The sequence below is a fragment of the Cydia splendana genome, chromosome 4 (genome assembly GCF_910591565.1).
Source record: "Cydia splendana chromosome 4, ilCydSple1.2, whole genome shotgun sequence".
NCBI classification, from domain to species: Eukaryota; Metazoa; Arthropoda; class Insecta; order Lepidoptera; family Tortricidae; genus Cydia; species Cydia splendana.
Genome location: NC_085963.1, coordinates 7685914 through 7704780, shown reverse-complemented (window position 1 = coordinate 7704780; position 18867 = coordinate 7685914).

Genomic DNA, 18867 nt, shown 5'->3' with positions numbered 1-18867 from the left:
TCGAACAATCAAATGCGTATTTTCATATATTTTTTTATCTGTAGGTTTTTAAGTTTTATTCCGTTCGTTTATTTCTTTCTTTGTATTTAAATGTTGTTTTAAGATTTTAAAGTAAATGTAATTGCTTTACTACATAAAATAAAACAATTCGACTTTAAATACTCTGCATTTAAAGTCGTTATAATATAAAATTAATTATATCGAAGTAATCTCATGTTGTATCATAAATTTATTCATGAATTCATGATAAAAAATTTCTTTCTTAATAATAATCAATTTCTCAAAACGTTATAAAGCTATTTATCATACTAACGTTACCTATTAAAATAAAATGAATCAATCATTATGACTATAACATATTCAAACCATCTGGAAAGTTTTATTACAGTGAAAAATCGCTACCAGATCATGTAAATACATTTATTATGACAAAATTAACGCTATTATAGTTATAAATCAGCATTTGATCGAATAACTAATGTGGGTGTTACATAAGTGGTTATATCTGGAGACAAAAATAAAAAGAATTACATGTCGGAAGTAAAAATATTGGATTGACTAGTAAATAATTGAGTGAGCGAATAAATACAAGTCGATTTTTTTTCAAACTCATTAGATTAATTAGGTTCACCTTAAATTTTAAGAATATTTTCTACTTCTCTTCATTTATTAATCCGGCAAAGGGTTCTAATAACCGATTTTCTATTTATATACCTCATAACGTCACAGACTTGACTATCTGGTATTGAGCATTAGCGTGCTCATAATGTTAATAACAAAGCGGTGTAGGAAGCTACGCACATCCACCTTTTAATGATCATCACAGCTGTTAAATAAACATTACAGTAATGAATAGCCTCATTAGATCCATTGCCTATTTTTAAACCAACGGGCCTACGCGTTGCATTTGAGGTCGCATCAGCTTTAAAGGCATAAGGCTGAAGACGAGGTTACAGTGTCATACGAACAATCATACAGACGTCTAATCAAAAAGCTTGCTTACTTTGGCGAAGCTCGGGTGAGAAGGCCGTTTGAATAAACTCCTTTGATATCTAGCTGCCCAGATATCAAAAGTTGCCAAGGCCAATGCAATTTAGATTTTTCAAAATAAAGATTCAAATTAGAATGGAAAGGCAGACCTTTGCATAGGTCTCCGGGCGGCTAGAAGTTAAGGGTACCGGCTAAATAGGTATTTAGCCGGTAGAAGGGGCGCCTACCTACAAACAACTCTTATAGAGCAAATGGCAAACTTTTTGTCCCCCGGGGCGTCCATGCAATAGAAAAAGAAGGTACCTATCTCCTATCTTAGTTAAAGCAAAAATAAAAATTGTCCCGTAGTCCGTCATATCCGTATGCGTAAAGGCATTTATACAACGTAAAAAAAAGGCTCTGTCCTTTCCTAAGAATCGTATGCTTTGCATAAGCATAATAATTATATAAACTTCACAAATGTAGTCGTCATTATATAGTACACGTAGATATCGCTACTACCAGTGGTAGGGGAGCCCACGATGCTAAATCGGGATTTACTCGAGCGTCATAGAGACCTATTGGGTTGCAAAGCTTAGATGATAATTAGAAAAAAATGTCATATAATATATACCTTTTCATCGGTGGGGGGAGTGGCTATAGATTTTCAAAAATGTAAAAAAAAAACTGTTGCATGGACATACTCGAGCGCGTCAGATATTGATATCATCCATGTCCTACGTATTTTTAAAAATGTACGTATGTTAATCTGATTGTTTCCATGATGGGGTGGTCGTACATAAGGGTTGATGTTGAAGAAAAAAAAAATTATCGAGCGCATCAGATATTCTAAGGAGATGTTTAATGAACCTAAAAAATGCTCTTATATCATTTGGATGAGACGCAAACTCGCGGCCATTATTAGAATGTGCAAAAAGATCGCCATTTTGAAATACTCAAGCGCGTCAGATTAAGATATATATGGTTCATCTTTATGCCCTAGACGTGCTGTCTCATAATCTGACGATTATCTGGAGGGATTTGCGTAAACTGACAATTAAAAAATTTATTTTTATAAATCATTGAATTTAATTAATTGAAAAGCTCAGGAAATAGCATGCAAATAAAAAAGTGTATGTTTTTTATGTAGAATACTTGTATTTATAAGAACATAATTATAAAAAAATATTTTTGTTTAAGTATTTTTTTTTTAATTATCATCTTCATCTGTAGAATCATCTTCCTCCTCTGGCTCGATTTCATCCTAGTTATCGTCTCATAGAAAATTTGCAATTCGCGCCTTTTTCTATTGACAAGATTTGCTTGACCAAGTATAATCGCGCGTCAAGCATTTATCGAAATATAACATGATTAAAATCTACTTTTCACTTCCTTAAAACTGCACACATACACGTTTTTACGCACACATACACCGCATACACAGCTAGAAACCACCAAAAACGGCAACACCTTGATTTGAAGTTCATCTTGTCAACATTATGGTTGTCTTTTTATGACAACTGACATTTTTAAAAAAACGAGGAGAGATACGTGATACTAGTTGCTGCGCCATCAATGAGAACAGACAACGTTGGGGGCCTTGATAGGCACAGATAATCTATAGAAGTATGTATAGTAGTAAACATTTTTTGGGTGCGAACAATGACCCTCTTTCAGAGCATGAGAAATGAAAAATATTTATTCTATTCAAGTGGAGTAACAGGCTGTCAGGTGATAAAATATAAAAATATGTAGTACGCAAATCGCCGGATGAGTACGCGAGTACGCAATACGATAAAATAGTACGCAATGCGTACTATTGCGTACCCATCTGGCAACTCTGGTCCAGTCCAGAGTGGGGACGGAGTGAGAGAGTAATAGATAGAGAAAGAGTGAGAGAGGAATTGAAACGCGGAGAGGGGAATATAGGCATCACGTAGCTGCACGCATTCAACTTTATCGATGCATTTTTGTTACTTCGGCTTGTGGAAATCGTCAGATTATATATTTTTTGGACTCCTTGAATTATTCCCTTCAAAATAAAAAAAAATTAGCCACGTTCGAGAATGTCGAGATGACGTTTTTTTTTTACAACTTTGTAGCCCTCCCCCTTCTTTACGTAACTCTCAAATTGTCAGATTAGTGGAATATACACGTTTTAGCATGTAACTAACTCATCCTACTAATCTGACGCGCTCGAGAATTTCAGATGATATTTTTTTTTTTACTAATCTGATGGGCTGGGTACAAGGTATCCCCCTGTATATTAATCTGCCGTGCTCGAGTAGATCCCGAAATCCCCTCTTGGGCTCCCCTACATTGCAAAATGCACTGAAGTATTTAATAATCTCGCAAAGTAAATTCACGATTTATTCTAACTTATTTAAAAAGTGATATTAACGAGTTATTTGAGGCTATACATTTTACCAAAATATTATCTTGCGTGCTTATAAATAAATCAAACCTATAAAATCTTAACTGCGACTTTACTTTGATACGCATATGTAACGTATTGCCCGATTACTAGTCGTAAAGGTAAAAGTGATGAAAGCTAACTACAAAGGAACGATCATAAAATTGCGAAGTTATCGTGCGATTGATGGTCATCAAACTCATAACAGTTCACTTTTACTGACGCGTTCTTAACTGCTGCTGTTGGAATTATAACACCCATCAATAGCAATCCGTACTGACTTTAACGAGAGCAATCAATTTGTCAACACCATAAAACCCAAAATTCTTTAGCTTTCTTATAAAGTACAATGCAGATACGCAATTTCAAATGTTATGTTATGTAGTTTCAAGTGGTAGATTCATCTGTGTAAAATGACAGTCATTCAATCAACATAATTAATTGCGCAGTTTGTATAATTATCCATAACTAAAAACAAGCTTATGTGACCAAACGAAGTGTTATTAGGCTTACATCAAACACATTAACGCCGGGTTAAAAATCAAAGATAATGATCATTAAATCTAAAGAAAAATGGCTGACAATGTCAAGAGTCACAACCTCATTTCCGAGTGGACTAGAATGTCAATATTACGGAGTTTACGTAACCGACGAAGCCGTCCAGATATTAGTTAATGTTCAAACTTATTTTGTGGTTTCCTTGTCCAATAACAACAATCAGAAAAACAACCTTAATTAGATGCCTTTTTGTTCTATAAAGTATTACGATAGGTAATATAACATTTATTCTCACTTTCTTAAGAGCCGTGGCTTAACATTACAGAGCCGCTCGCTCCATAAAGTAACTTCAATATATTCAACATCAGCATCAAGTATTCCGAGCGCGTCGTAGCTTTGTGGTCAACACGGACTTAGGTAAGAACATCATAAATTATAAACCTATATGTTGTTCAATGCAGACATTTCGTGTATTTTATTTATATTCGTAGGTACCTACTGGTGACTGTCTGATGCATAAAGTCAATTCATAATGGGTATATGCAATTTTGCAGCTCGATATACATACATCTACAAAGTATATATATAGTCGAGTTAAAACAAGTGAACTCTAAGCAGTCTACCAACCCAAGCCGAAAAGCACCTGATGATGCCCTACTATAGCTTTACAGCTTAATATTTAAACCCAAATTTCATTGTAACTCCAAATTTTAATAAATAGTAGGTATATCAGACTTTACATAATATCTGATTAGAAAATTTAACTTCAGGATATTTCATAACTATAGAGGTGTAAGATAACGTTTATGCGATAGGTACTAAAAACGGTTTCTTATCTTCGAGGATATCCGTTCAACCTGACGACACGACACTTATTTGTCACCAATTACATTTTAATTACCTCAGGCTAACCAATATAAGTATGAACTCGAGATCTGTAATAATTGCATCGGCGAAGATCACATTTATGAATTTTATAATGAAGCGAGTGTTCGGTAAGTAATGTGAATAACTGCCCTGAACACTGACTGACGTTTCCGTAACAGACTTGGACACGACACATGAATGTTCACACGAGAATCACTTTTGTACTCCTTCATTAAGCTGGCCGATTTGTATAGCTAAAAAGTGCTTGTAGTTTTATCCACAATTCCACACGCATTGAACACCCGCCCGGGCTTCGCACGGGTTAACAAACTATATACCTAAACCTTCCTCAGAATCACTCTATTGATAGGTGAAAACCGCATGAAAATCCGTTCAGTAGTTTTTGAGTTTATTGCGAACAAACACAAACAAACAGCCGCAGTACAAAGCCAGAACTTCCGAGTAGGAAAATGTTTAAATTATTAAAAATTGGAATTGTTTCAACTGACTCCACGTGACAAGTCATAGGTTAAGAAAACCATATGTATTTTTTTCTGGTAAATAAATAAATTCTTTTTTTTATACATAACTTTTTAATTGTGTGTTAAGTAAATATAGGATTTACGTTGTCTAATACTTCAAAAATATTCAACTGTTTTCTTTTATTTACTTAACAATCAAATAAATTCTGTAAACAATGCATATATAGACACTAAAGCATTCATCCTTTTCAATATAATTTCCGAGTAGGTACCTTTTATGAAGACACACAGAAATATCAAAGATCAATTGTACTTATAGTAAAATAGATTTATTACAAGTAATAATACATTCCATTGTGGGTCTACAAATAAGATTGATGTAATGATGTCGTGCAGTCGGCTCCTTATTTCAATAAGGAAGACATTCAGAATCTGACAACGCGTGACCTGCCCATTTTAATTTATCATATTATTATGAATGGACATATTTATCCTCCTAAGGCCCAAGGTCCTACCTATAGTACCTCTTCAGTTCGATGAAATTTAAATCCTATTTAATTGGAACAGAGTCGTTTTTGCTTTGTTTCGTTCCATTCCAAAATCAACTCTATTTCCTACACTATAAGTTCAAATTTCAATGGCAAATTTAGGATTTTTCATTTGTATGGCTGGGCCTTAGGAGGTTAAAATTTAATATGTTGCTTTATTGAATACAAGAGCAGCCATTACCTATGTAAATAGTTTGTTATCGTATTAATTAAATTGTTAGAACATACCAATACTAATGGAAGCTCAAAAACAACATCCAATATTGTGGGGTCACGGACGCCGAACAACCTGACATTCCATCTTTGTTTCCCACCAATTGGACTTGTCAATTTCGTCACTGTCCGATCTTTGACAACTTTAATCGTCCCTGAGTGGTTAATAGCCCATACACCAAACTATAGTTGCAGCTGTCAGACTGTAATTTTATCAAAATTATTTCAATTACGATTGCGTTGCGTGCTTTGGCAGATATTAGTTTCCTTCTTTACCTACATATTAGGAAAAAAATACACGCATGTTTTTATGAGTAGGTATGCCAGTATTAAATTACTCTAATCTAATATGATGATATGATATATTGCGCCATAAAACAAATGATGATCTATCTTCGTTTAGTTCATCAATCTGTTTCCAAGACTGTGGCATAAGGAAGTCATATCATAACGATGGCGGCAATAATTAAGTTACATAAAACTACAACAAATTACATATATGTATGTAATATTGTAATGACATCACTTACTATTAAGTAATTTACACAAACGTAACCTTACGGCTTAAATGCAGTTTTAATAGCTTCATCTCGATTGACCAAGGTCGTTTATTACAAATATTAACTCATATCAGTCAGGTTATATCAGGTTTTTAGAATATTAAAATCTACAAAAGCTAGTGCAGCCTTTATTTGACCTTTCATACAGAATACGAAGGATTCGCCTCGATGAACTTTAATAAACACAAATGCCATCCGCATAGCAGCGCGGTCATGACTGATAAATCTAATGCAAATTCAATTTCTACGAAAACGCTTAAACACGACTCTTGGTTGTTGTAAGTTTACAATTCTTTCATAATTACAATCTAGCTGATTTAGACATCCTAGCTTTTTGCAACAAGTTTACCTATTGTTTACATGAACTAATGCAATTATGATTGTCAAACACTACTTAAAAGTGAGCGCATATGTTGCAAAATGTTAATGGTAAAATACCAATGAAAATGAACCACTTACTTAACCATTCCTATGATGTTAAGACATTAAACGCATTTCACGGCTTTCACGCGCATTACGAGTGCTTTAAAATTGCAAAACAATGCTTCTTGTACCTATAATGAAGGCACGCTTGTCAAATCATGCTCATCTCGAGTTATGACCGCATTTTGTTTTGTTTTTTTTCTAACCATTAAGCCATCGTAACTCTATAAGTACCTACGGCCAGTCAATTGGAAGTCAAGAGTGACTTGAACTAACCATTTGTTTAGATTTTTATACCTGTTACTGGGAGTTCATTACATGAATGATAACATCGGTTACATGGCAGGTCACGAACCAATATTGATTTGCATGAATCGAATGGATAAGGAATCGTGATTTACGATATAAATGAGGGCGTACGATGGGTCTAGAGGTCAGCCTGCTCCAAATGGGATCCGGTTGTCGCTCCCGAGGTAGGCAATTAATGCGAACGCGAGAGTACCCACATTCTCATTTATTAAACTATGACCCTGATTATACGTTTAGCAATGTCGGTTACATCAGAAGAAACTAAAGATGGCTAGTTGTTACCATATAATTAATAAAGATTTGTAACGATTAGCCAAAAGGTGAGAAATAGCGCTTGCGCACGCTGGGCATTAAATTGTTTACAAGTAACATCCGTCAGTTCTCATTGAATTGTTTTTGTACAGTGAGCTGGAAAATCACATTTCTTACTACATTTTTAAGAATAAATCAAACAATAATGCATCGGAAGAATATTATCACGCATTGCCTTGAGGGCGGAAAGCATTTAATGCGCCGGAGGCTTTTAGTAACAACGCGATTAACCTTCGCGGCGCAAGTGCATCGCGGCTGACACTGCGACCCACGACGCCACTTCCAATTTGAATGCAGCGTTATTTAAAAAAAATGTATTTTGGTTCATTATATAAAGTAGCAAAATTCCTATGTATGCCACGTCCCCAAAGCGTACCTACCTAAGGTCATATCTCACTGCCCTCACTGGAACGGAGGAATAAAGATGACATAGGTACGAGTATGTAGTTAGTTACAATAATAAATACCTCTTTACTTACTTAATTACTTTTAATAATATTCCTTTGTTTCAGGAATAACATGCCTACTTTTCTCACTATTAAGAAAAGGAATAATTTTCTGGGGTGTTTTGTTTTTTTTAAATATGTAGGTAACGTTATTACGTAAGTACCCTTCAAAATTAACAATTTAGTAATTAAATATTTTGATTAATAAATTATACTTTTACCCACTAAAATAGCAGTTGCGGAAAATGCGGACCAAATGTTACGTGGTTGACTACTGCGCAAGAAAAATACGAACAGAATTACGACTTTATATAAAATAACAGATTTGGATCTGCAAGATGTATCTAAAGGCTACAAAAATAATTTTAAACATGTTACATGTCAATCATGTTACATGTGAGTCATGGTTGTTTTCTATGTATATAAGTATGTATTTATCTATACAAGTATGTATATCGTCGCCTAGTACCCATAGTACAAGCTTTGCTTAGTTTGGGGCTAGGTTTGATCTGTGTAAGTTGTCCCCAATATAAAAAAAAAAAAATTACAGGATCATAAATCACAGCCGCAAACAACCGCATACTCACTGCAATGTAAAGCGCAAAGCGATACAAAGTTCAAGTTTATAAACTGGCTCATTAAATATTTGACATTTATTAATGAGTCTGTGGGCCAGTTTCACATTGTCAAAACAATATCAATATCACACACTTCTTTAGCTCAATAATAAACTGTCGATCATTACCATATTATAATCCACTTACGTGGTTAGATAATTTTGGTAGATCAAAAGCATATTTAACACCAAATAGAATAGAGCGATAAGAACCAAGATGTATTATGCCAATAAGTCCGCGGTGAAGCGTTATGAACTTATGACTTATTAGATTAATCAGTAATCACTTTATCTGATGTTCTTGTAATTATTTATAGCAATACTTTAAACTCCATTTATCTCTATATTCTGCGTCGTGAAAGCAGGAAGATTCATGTTGTTATATATGTATAATGGTAAATGTATTTTTGTTAATTCTAAAATTTGCGTGAAAGTTTGATTGCAACATACCTACTAAAAACAATAGATACCTACCTATAACTTATGTTCAGCTCCTTAAATGCACTATTCTCTGACTGCATTAACATATATAATTGGTACAGTGTCTAACAAATTCATTCGTGTGAATAAAAAAACATCACTTCGTGGAGGTGTAGACCACGACTCACGCTGGGCTGGAACTACCTAAGTTACCATATCAATCAGTAATTCAGAATTAATAGGAAATACTAAATTCGTTATTTACGTTAGATATTTAGATTTCGTATACATATGAAGACTTCAATATTTATATAAATAATATTTATCGTTGTCTTTTATGATTATCTCATAAAGTAAATTTACATGAAAAAGAACTAGGTGTGGTGTCTGTGATATTTATACGATATGAGAAGCATCCGCATGACAAATCGTAAGAAGGTTAAGATGCAGAGTTTGCGAATGCACTTAGACTTCACGCAACAAATTAAAAACAACAATTCCCACATTTAGAATTTTCGACGCTAAACTTGTTCAACCGTCCTTTTGCAATATCCAAATTACATCTAGACCTTGAAAACCATAGCCATTATTTTAAGATCTCGCAAAATAGATATTTCGAGAACGGTGTAGAGCTCTAGAGTTAGTTGTCGAGAGAATAAGTAGGTAAGAGTAGGTAAGTATGTACTTTGTGCATCTTCAATGGTTCGCATAGATTCACCACAAAATAACCTTGGGCGAGCAAATGTGTGGTATTGTACTTGTTCTTTTGCTGCGACATACACGTAGTATAGGTAGGGACATTTGATGGCTATGGAGGTATGCACGTAGGTACAAGTACGATTAATTATTTTAGATAATGATATAAAAATAGTTAGAGAGATAGAATTGTACGAGTAGAAATGTAAATATATACAAAAAATGGGAATAATTATAAGATTCAGTCGGGTATCTTATTGTCAATGTTAAAGTGTAGTATGGGAGATTGTATACCCAACTGCAAGGGTCTCTTTCAAGAGTTCTTCATAACCAATCCCAGATTTAGCATTACTACCTACATGTTCATTAAATATCTGTACGTATCATGTAAGCGTTAGTCCAAGATATTTAGTAATACCTTATGTTATGACTTATGACTAAATGCTCTATACCATAGCAATGTAATTATGTACGCAATGAACAATCCAAATCGTTTATTTTATTTATTACTCTCTAGCAATATTTATTGTCAATGGTGAATAGTGCAACGTGTGTCTGCATATAAATCGAATACTAACATACCGTATGCGGCCTCAGACCCATAAAGTACATAAATGTGACTTACAACATTTCGGCGACGAGTACATAATCGCATCAATTTCGTGCGCGTGAGTGCATTAACCATGTAAATCTGTAGGTATAATGGTTATACCTAATGGTTATAAATATTGAGAACCCGTATGCGTTATAATTTTGCATTTTTGTACAAACTTAACATACATGTTTTGAGATCACCAAGCTGAGGGTCGTTGGTAAAATATTTTGGCAAAGAGACCCGTCCTAGTTGCCGACGTTCAGTGACGTCACCGTAATCGTGTGTGGCGGGCAACTTGCCTCAACAATTTTGTTGGTCAAATGGCGCTCGCTCCTCTCTTATAATCCTTTGTTGAAATTAGTTATAGGTACCAATTTCATTCTAGCGCCGCTATGATAAAGCTGAATTTTGAGCAAATCTCGCTTTACATTAAGTTGTCTAAATAAGGAATGATCCTTGGCTAAGTACCTAACTCACTTCATACTGTTATGTTAACGAGAGATTAAAATGCTAGCGATAATACGGACGAACTTGCAAAACAAGATGAGATATAATATTTGTTCTACTGGAAACAAAACCTGTATCATTTGCCACTTGTAAATTTTGCATTAATTTATTTTATTATACAGATACTGAGATAATTTCTTACTCGTATTTTTATTACATTGAAGGTTAATGATACAAGTACAGAAAGTAGGAAATTCGCAACGAGTGGTGATAAATCAAAACACGACCGAAGGGAGTGTATTATATCGACACGAGTTGTGAATTACCTATTCGCACGTGTATCGTACAACGTTTTACAGTACATATAGCTGTTTAAATTTTTGACATAGGCACGGAAAGTGATTATTGCCGCACTAGTGCGGGAAAGTAGCACCATACGTCCTGTAAAATACTTAAACGGACTACATTGAACGTTGTCTACGTCTATTGTAAAAAGGGGGTAGACATTTTCTACCTTCCAAAAAGGCAACCGAGTCCCAAAAATTAACTAGTCCAGCTATATACGTAATGTTAACAGGTGCCTATAGGTACACTCGTACCAACAACCGCCTATCACAAAAACAACCGTGAGTACATGGTTGTACCACTTGTACCTATTGAACTTCTCCCTTTCGAAAAAGTACCTACCTCTACATGTATAATTCGATTTAGAAAGACTAAGTATAAAGGTACATATCTCTATTCTACGTCGACTTTACGACTCTGTGCTTAATTTGAAGCCGATGACAGGTCTTAAAATAGGCAGTTAAATGTTCATTGTGTCGAAAGAGAATCTAACAATAAATAGCTCTCTATTTCGTCATACATTCCAAGTAAGCTCTCACACTGTCTGTAATGTAACTTAACTTGTCAAAGTTACCACTAAAGAAAATAGGAAGATATTATATACTAAGACTTTGTTATAGCCATACTATAAATACTTGAGAAACAACTGAGAAGCCAACTTTTCACAAGTTAGTTTAGAATCTCGAACAGATGCATTGCAAGAATGCTAAAGCATGTATGGACGGTATTATCGCAAGAAACGATTTCAAAATGTATAAAAAGTTTTACATAGGCATAAGTTATTTATTGGTAATGAAATATTTATAGGTCACAACGTAATTTATATGAGACTTTGACAGGTCAGTACAAATCTCTCGCCAGCTTTTATTAATAAACCAATAATAATGGTCAGGTACTATACGTTTTATAAATGGTCTTCATATCGCATATCGCAACAGTCCCTTACGCCGAAACCCAGCTCCCCAAGGATAAGCGCCTAACGGCTCGATTCGGAAAATGAATTAGATTTCTACTAGACTTCAACAAGTTACGATACGGATAATTTAAAGATATTTGTAAGATAGATATGTCAAATTTGACGTTTCCGCGATTCTGGAGGCCCTCTTGAACGATTTCGACAAGTTATGATTTAGATATCCGAGTCACATCTAGTCGATATCTAATGTAGATCTAGTTGATCTCTAAATCGTTTCAAGATCTTGTGATTATCTCGAAATCCGAATAGGCCTGTTAGTCCCCCCCGGTTCGTGTGTCGCGCGACCTGCATCTGCGCGTGCGACCTATCGGGTGATTAATCGCCTTGCTATCTGCCGACCTTGATTCTAATACTGACCCTTGACATGTAGTTAAGTAATATTACTCGTTGAGATCGAATCTTCTACGGTTAATGCTGCTTAGTTGCATAGCTGTGTGATAATTAAATGATAATTGTATTAGGGACCAAGGTATGCAATGCGCAACTCATGATGATTTTATATCTCTGAGTGGTAAGTGCAAGTTCAGGTCCTTCTCCGAACGCACTTCTCTGAGCACTGAGCGGACGGCCGTACGTACCCGGGATCTCGGAGATAAGTTACATATTATAAAATTGTTATTATTATCATTTAACAAAATAAAGTAATTGATGAGTTCGATCATTACATTACGCATTTTTAGAAGCATTTTTCATGTTAATAGCTTATAAAAATAGTTTTAGATCTATGTTTTTATTTTTTTCTGTCGATCGAAAGTAGTTTAATCATAATCAGGTTTCGAATCGATGAAGTTACTAGAGAACGGCCTTAAGATTCCTATTCATATTTTTTGCCAACCGTATCATGATCTAAAAAAGCAATACGCTTTTTCAAATTCTCTGAACCTGTACTTAATTTCATTTGCATTTATTCAGGAATATTTTTTTATAATATAGGAGGCTAACGAGCAGACGAATCGCCTGATGGTAAGCGATTACCGTAGCCTATAAACACCCGCAACACCAATATTAGTCTAACTTTTCGGCTTAAATATGCTAATAGAGTGAATAAAGTTCCCTGATAAGAACTTCAACTCATATAACAATAACAAACTAAACCCCAAAATAAAGTGAATAAAAGTAGGAAGCTAATTGTAAGTAAAATAGGTTTAACGATTTGTTTTTGACTTAAATTATTGTTAGGTACCTACAGGCTACACCTACTTAACGACGACGACAACTTAACCGCAATAAATTTGCTTTTTCATATTATCTGCTACTCGTACTAATGATGTATTATTAATTGGTGACAGGCGATTAGCATAATATAGTGTTACGTGGGCATATTACTAATGAAGCTGCGTATAATATAATATGTAATGTAATTGTTTTTGACCCTCGAACTTATGTGTAGGCACTGTTATCTGCAAAATATCTTGCACGGGGAACAATGTCTATATTTATGTAAACACTTTAATATATTGGAAATTACGAAAACAAAATATATTTAAAGTACAACGGCGAACTTATTTAAGGGGTCAGTCATTCATAAATCACGTTAAACGTTTCTGGTTAGTTTTTGAACTCACCAATCTTATGTGATATTTTCGAATGTTTTTAGCGACTAGTGTTGTGTGATTCCCCCGCTCACCGATTCGCTCGCCGATGTGTGTGTCCTAGTCAGGCTGTGCTTACAATTGCAATCCATACACTCTTCTGAGTCCTAAAATCTAACTGCGAAATAGTTGTAAACATACAAATCTGTAGCAATTAACATGATGTTTATAATATAATATCACACTCGTTTAAAGTACTTGGAACGATTTTCACATTTAAAGCTTTGCTAACTTTTAAGACCATACTCCCAAAAACAATACTTAATATATACTTTTCTTCATTTCTAGGCTTGGTCTTATTTAGAAAACATTACACGTAACGTAATATCTCACTAGATCCCCCTTCTTATTCCATGGTGATCAATCGTGTTTTTTTAGCCCCCAATATTATTACCAATACTTACTTAGATAGGCATTACCTCTAATGACGAGGTCATGATTCATATCATGAACATGTAAGTGGGTAGGTGTAATTGAACAATGCATGTGCACCTGCCGAAAGCCTACGGGGTGCCCACTCGATGATTCACCCGGGGAATCTCGCCTTGGCCCGCTGGTAAAGGCGCTACACACGCATTCAAACAAACATTCAAAAGACTAAAATGGCAATTAAAGTTTGAATTTTAATTTTAAGAAATAAAACTAACCTAACCTAACTTTTATAACAATTCAAAATTATTACAACAACATTACTGTGGTACATCAAATTACTTAAAAATATTTTTTGTAAAGTTAATATTCAGACAGGAAAATTGGCTACGTTTGTACGGTCAAGCGGTCCTTCAAATAAATTCGAGATGTGGGCGGTCAAACCCGATAAGTAGAGCAAATTGGTTTTTGGAATTGGAACTATATGTCACGTATGTAGAGCTCTTATTTAAATGACAAAATATCTGGACTTATCGGGTTTGACCGCTCACCCCTCGCAATGTCCTCTTTCGCCTGCGACTTCGCCCTGAGTAGAAAGAAGCCATTAAACTCTGTTTTCACTCTCTCATGGTCAGCAAAAAAAAAGTGAGATTCTACAACATTTGGAAAATATCAGTTTCGAAACTCAAAGTTTAGGTTATGCGTTGTTTGTTAGTATCTAAATAATGGAGCTGTTTAAAATATATCTAGACACGCGGCAGCGTGTCAAGCCAAGTTCAAGCAAAGGAACTGCTGGCTAGCCAGCGCCGAGTGTAATATTACACGAGCCACTTGGTGCCACTTTTGACCCTTCTATAACTCATAAATGTTACCGTAAAAACCCGTTTTTAGTCAAAACGCGTAAGTATACATATTTAGATAAGTCATTAAGAGGAAAATGGAGACTACGTACCTATGTATGGAAAGGCGATTTCGGGGCGATCGTCCACTTTTGTCTTAAATTTCAGTTTTTCCAAAACAGGTGGGATAACCAATTCATCTCAAAAAATAACGTAAAAAATATGCTGAAATTGCATTCTTCAAATTAATTCATTGCAAACATTTCCCAGTCTGTGCTATCGGCATGGCGGCATTTGCCAGTGTGTAAATAAGTGCGTAATAAAATTCTGCAGGCGTCGTTGATTAATACGCAAAAATGTGATGCTAATTATGTTAAGTGTTAGAACCATTTGTTAACGTGATACTCACATATGCATATCTATTAGTTAAAGTTAAGGTAACATATTATTACCTACTAACCTGCTATGATTTCAAGATTTCTTAACTAAAGTTTCTTGTATTAATTGTTTTTTTTACTTCTTTTATTTATGTTTCATTAGGTAGGTAGCTACTTGTTCATATTTTTAACTGGGCTGGGAAAACCTATAACCCATTTACAAGTTAATGCAATTATAATATGATTAGAGATAATATGACAATAAAAAAATGTTATTACGGGATTGAAAAATGTCAATTTTATGAGATCTCTTATCATTAATATCGATGTATTAATAACATCACAATAAAATCACGCCATTCAACAAGTCTAAATCCCGCTCGCTTTTCAAATATTTTGAATCTTACGATACATAGTCAGACCAAGAAAAGTCTGCAGCGGATTTTATAGCCCACGCAGTGCAAGGGTTATTATAAACGTCAAACTTCTATGAAATTATGACGTATACAGGGTGATTTCGGGGTCGTGATCCAGAACCACTTTTTCTGACTCTGTAAATAGTGTAAATGATCCACATTATCATATGGTAGTATTTGATTAAAAGATAATTACTTGAATTATTCTTATTTTTCAAGTAAAATTTATGTTATACTAAGTAATTATGGTCACCCTATGACTTTTGACATACGCTGTATGGAAAGCGACAAGACGTCACATTGAGTAGGGTCACCAAATTGTATGCAAAAATGTTTTTTCCTACTTGTCATCTGGAAAATAATCATCATTATTGGTGATAAACAATAATTAACAACGTCATTAGGCTCATCTTTGGATTCTGTATGATGTCTGGCTCTCTTGCTCCACGACCCCGAAACACCCTGTAAATAACAATTGCACTGCGTGGGCTATCAAATCCGCTGAAGACTTTTTTTGGTCCGACTCTATATAGTTTTCTAAGTTAAAAAGGCTTTCCGCGTTTCACCAAAACATCAATAAATATTGCGAGATACCAATCAAAGCTCACTCCGAATATTCATAATTACTAATATTGATGTAATACACAAGGTGTTTCTTCTGGTTTACTTAATTTATTTTATAGCGTTTTAATAAATGTGTAAATATGATGACGTGGGAAACATTTTAACTGCCAAGGGCAACCGGCGCCAACTAAACTATGCCGTCGGACTCGGACCAATTTTAATGGAAATAAACTACGACAGCTAACAAAATGTGTTCACTAATTTACAACTCTTCATTTGCATATACAAAAAGCCTATGGAAATTGAAATTGTTTACTATGATGAAATTTGATGCTAAGTGGGCGTCGGAAATCACGATCATTACATTACATGTTTATCCAACACAGCTGACACTTTCCGGACATTTTCCGTAAGTTCCAGAAAATCATTGCCTCGTTTCCCTGAATCGACGGAGCCCCGCGTAGCTATTTCTGGACAGTTTGCCCTTAGGACATCTGAAGCAACCTAACGAACCAATTTTAGTTATCTAATGTTTACTGTGACTACCGTCAAAACATTACATAGCAACTTTACGATCGGCTTGATTGTTTACGGTCGGCCGCCGACATATTGATTTTTATTACATCTATTGTATTGTGTTAATTTGTGGTTTAATTGTTAGGGATAGCTCTGCTGTCCTTGTGATACTAGAGAGTGTCCAGGTACAAGTTGTAAACTGGGGCAAGGCCCGAGACCCAAAAGGACCGGTTTACGATCAGCAGAAATAATAAAACCAAATACGAGGTATAATTGATAATCCTAAAAACGTATAACAAATTGAACTTAGATTGCAGAGATTCTGTTGACCTAATATCGGATGGTCGCTTAGTCAATAGGTGTGCTTCCATTAGCATTCGAACAATGAAGCCAATCTATGGCCCCTTGTGTGCTTGCTGCTTCGAAATGTCAACACGAGCTCTTCTATGTAGGTATTAGATGTTGCACGCATGTTTATTTATTAGCTGTCAATTACAAGAAGCTGACAAAGATACTTCTAAAGATAACCTCGTAACATTAATATCGCCCCAATATTCTTTGTGGTTGCGAACGGGTCTGTCAGCGATAAAAAACAACTCATATTTAATTCAATTCAATGCGATTATCAGTGCATCGCGCTTGTGTAACTGTTTGACTTTGATTTTTTTTGTCCAATCCAAATCCAGTTCAAAACATCAGATAAACATTCAAGAACAGACACGTGGCTGCTGTGATGGAATTATATGTTACTCACTGAAATTGAGAGCCCTTTACGTTTGATTTTTACCTGCGAACAAAGAAAATTGGTTAGTAAATAGATATCTCTAAGCAAAATGCCTGTGATTTGCAGACGGTCGCACCAAAACTATGTATTATGGGTTTCCGTTTTGTCATTTTTGCTACGAAAACTTAAAAAAGGATAAAAACATAAATCTTCTGATCTTTGTCTGTAATTTGAAGTAACAAAGTATACTAAGATATCATTTAATGCAATAGAAAGATATAAACTTTCCATTTAGCGTACAGATGGCATTAGTTACACTTAGTAAAATAAAAGACAACATCTAAGTACGTCAGAATAAAGATAACGTAAGTAACACGAGTATCCAATGTAAGTAGGTGTTTATATTTATTGTTATCATTATTTGATTTTGTAATCCGCCTAGATACGAGATACGAGTAAATGCATGGCAGGGAGTACCACCAACGGACCACGACGCTTTCGAGTGATTTTGTTATAGCTACGGATGATATTTACATTTAGGTACCTACATCGTAGGTAGGTATATAAAAAGTGAAAGATACAGGTATTGAACTTTTCTCAAAATATGACGCATTTTGGTATATGGGCTGCTACGGTAAATACTGACAATTTAATAAGACCCAAAGGGCAGATACAAAAGGTAACGTATCTTCAATTCATAGTATTAGTATTTTCATTCGGTTTTACTGGAACTTTACAAATTGATCTCATTTTGACATCAGTCGCAGCATATCTCACTCATATAAATATTTAAGCACGAGCGAGATGCACTGCGATTGATGTTTTAATGAAATTATTTAGAAAAACAAATACCTTTAACTGTCTTTTGTACCTACTTATTTTATTACTTATACAATCTATTGTAGGACTGTAGGTACTTTGCTTTAAATGTGATCACTGATACCATGCAGGATGCAAGTGCTGCAGTTCTCCAAGCAGTTATTTGGTCAATTTAAGCCACACATTTTCCATAGCTTCATGAGCATGACTCATCAAAAACAAGCCTATAACGGCATGGCAACCAAATGTTACTCATGTACTTATCGCAAATTTATGAAAGCAGGAAAGTCGGCCATACAAACAGTACAACAATACAATAGAGTAGGTATATTTACTTGGTCTGTCTGCCTATTTACTTTGATAACACGCGCCTATGATATGATACAATGGAGTAATATAAATTAATACCGTTAAATGTGCTGTTATTACTTGTCGCGTATTTTTAATAAAGGAGGAGAGTAATTTTAATTATAACAAGACTTTCGTGAGACACCGACTCCATATTAAAATATTAAA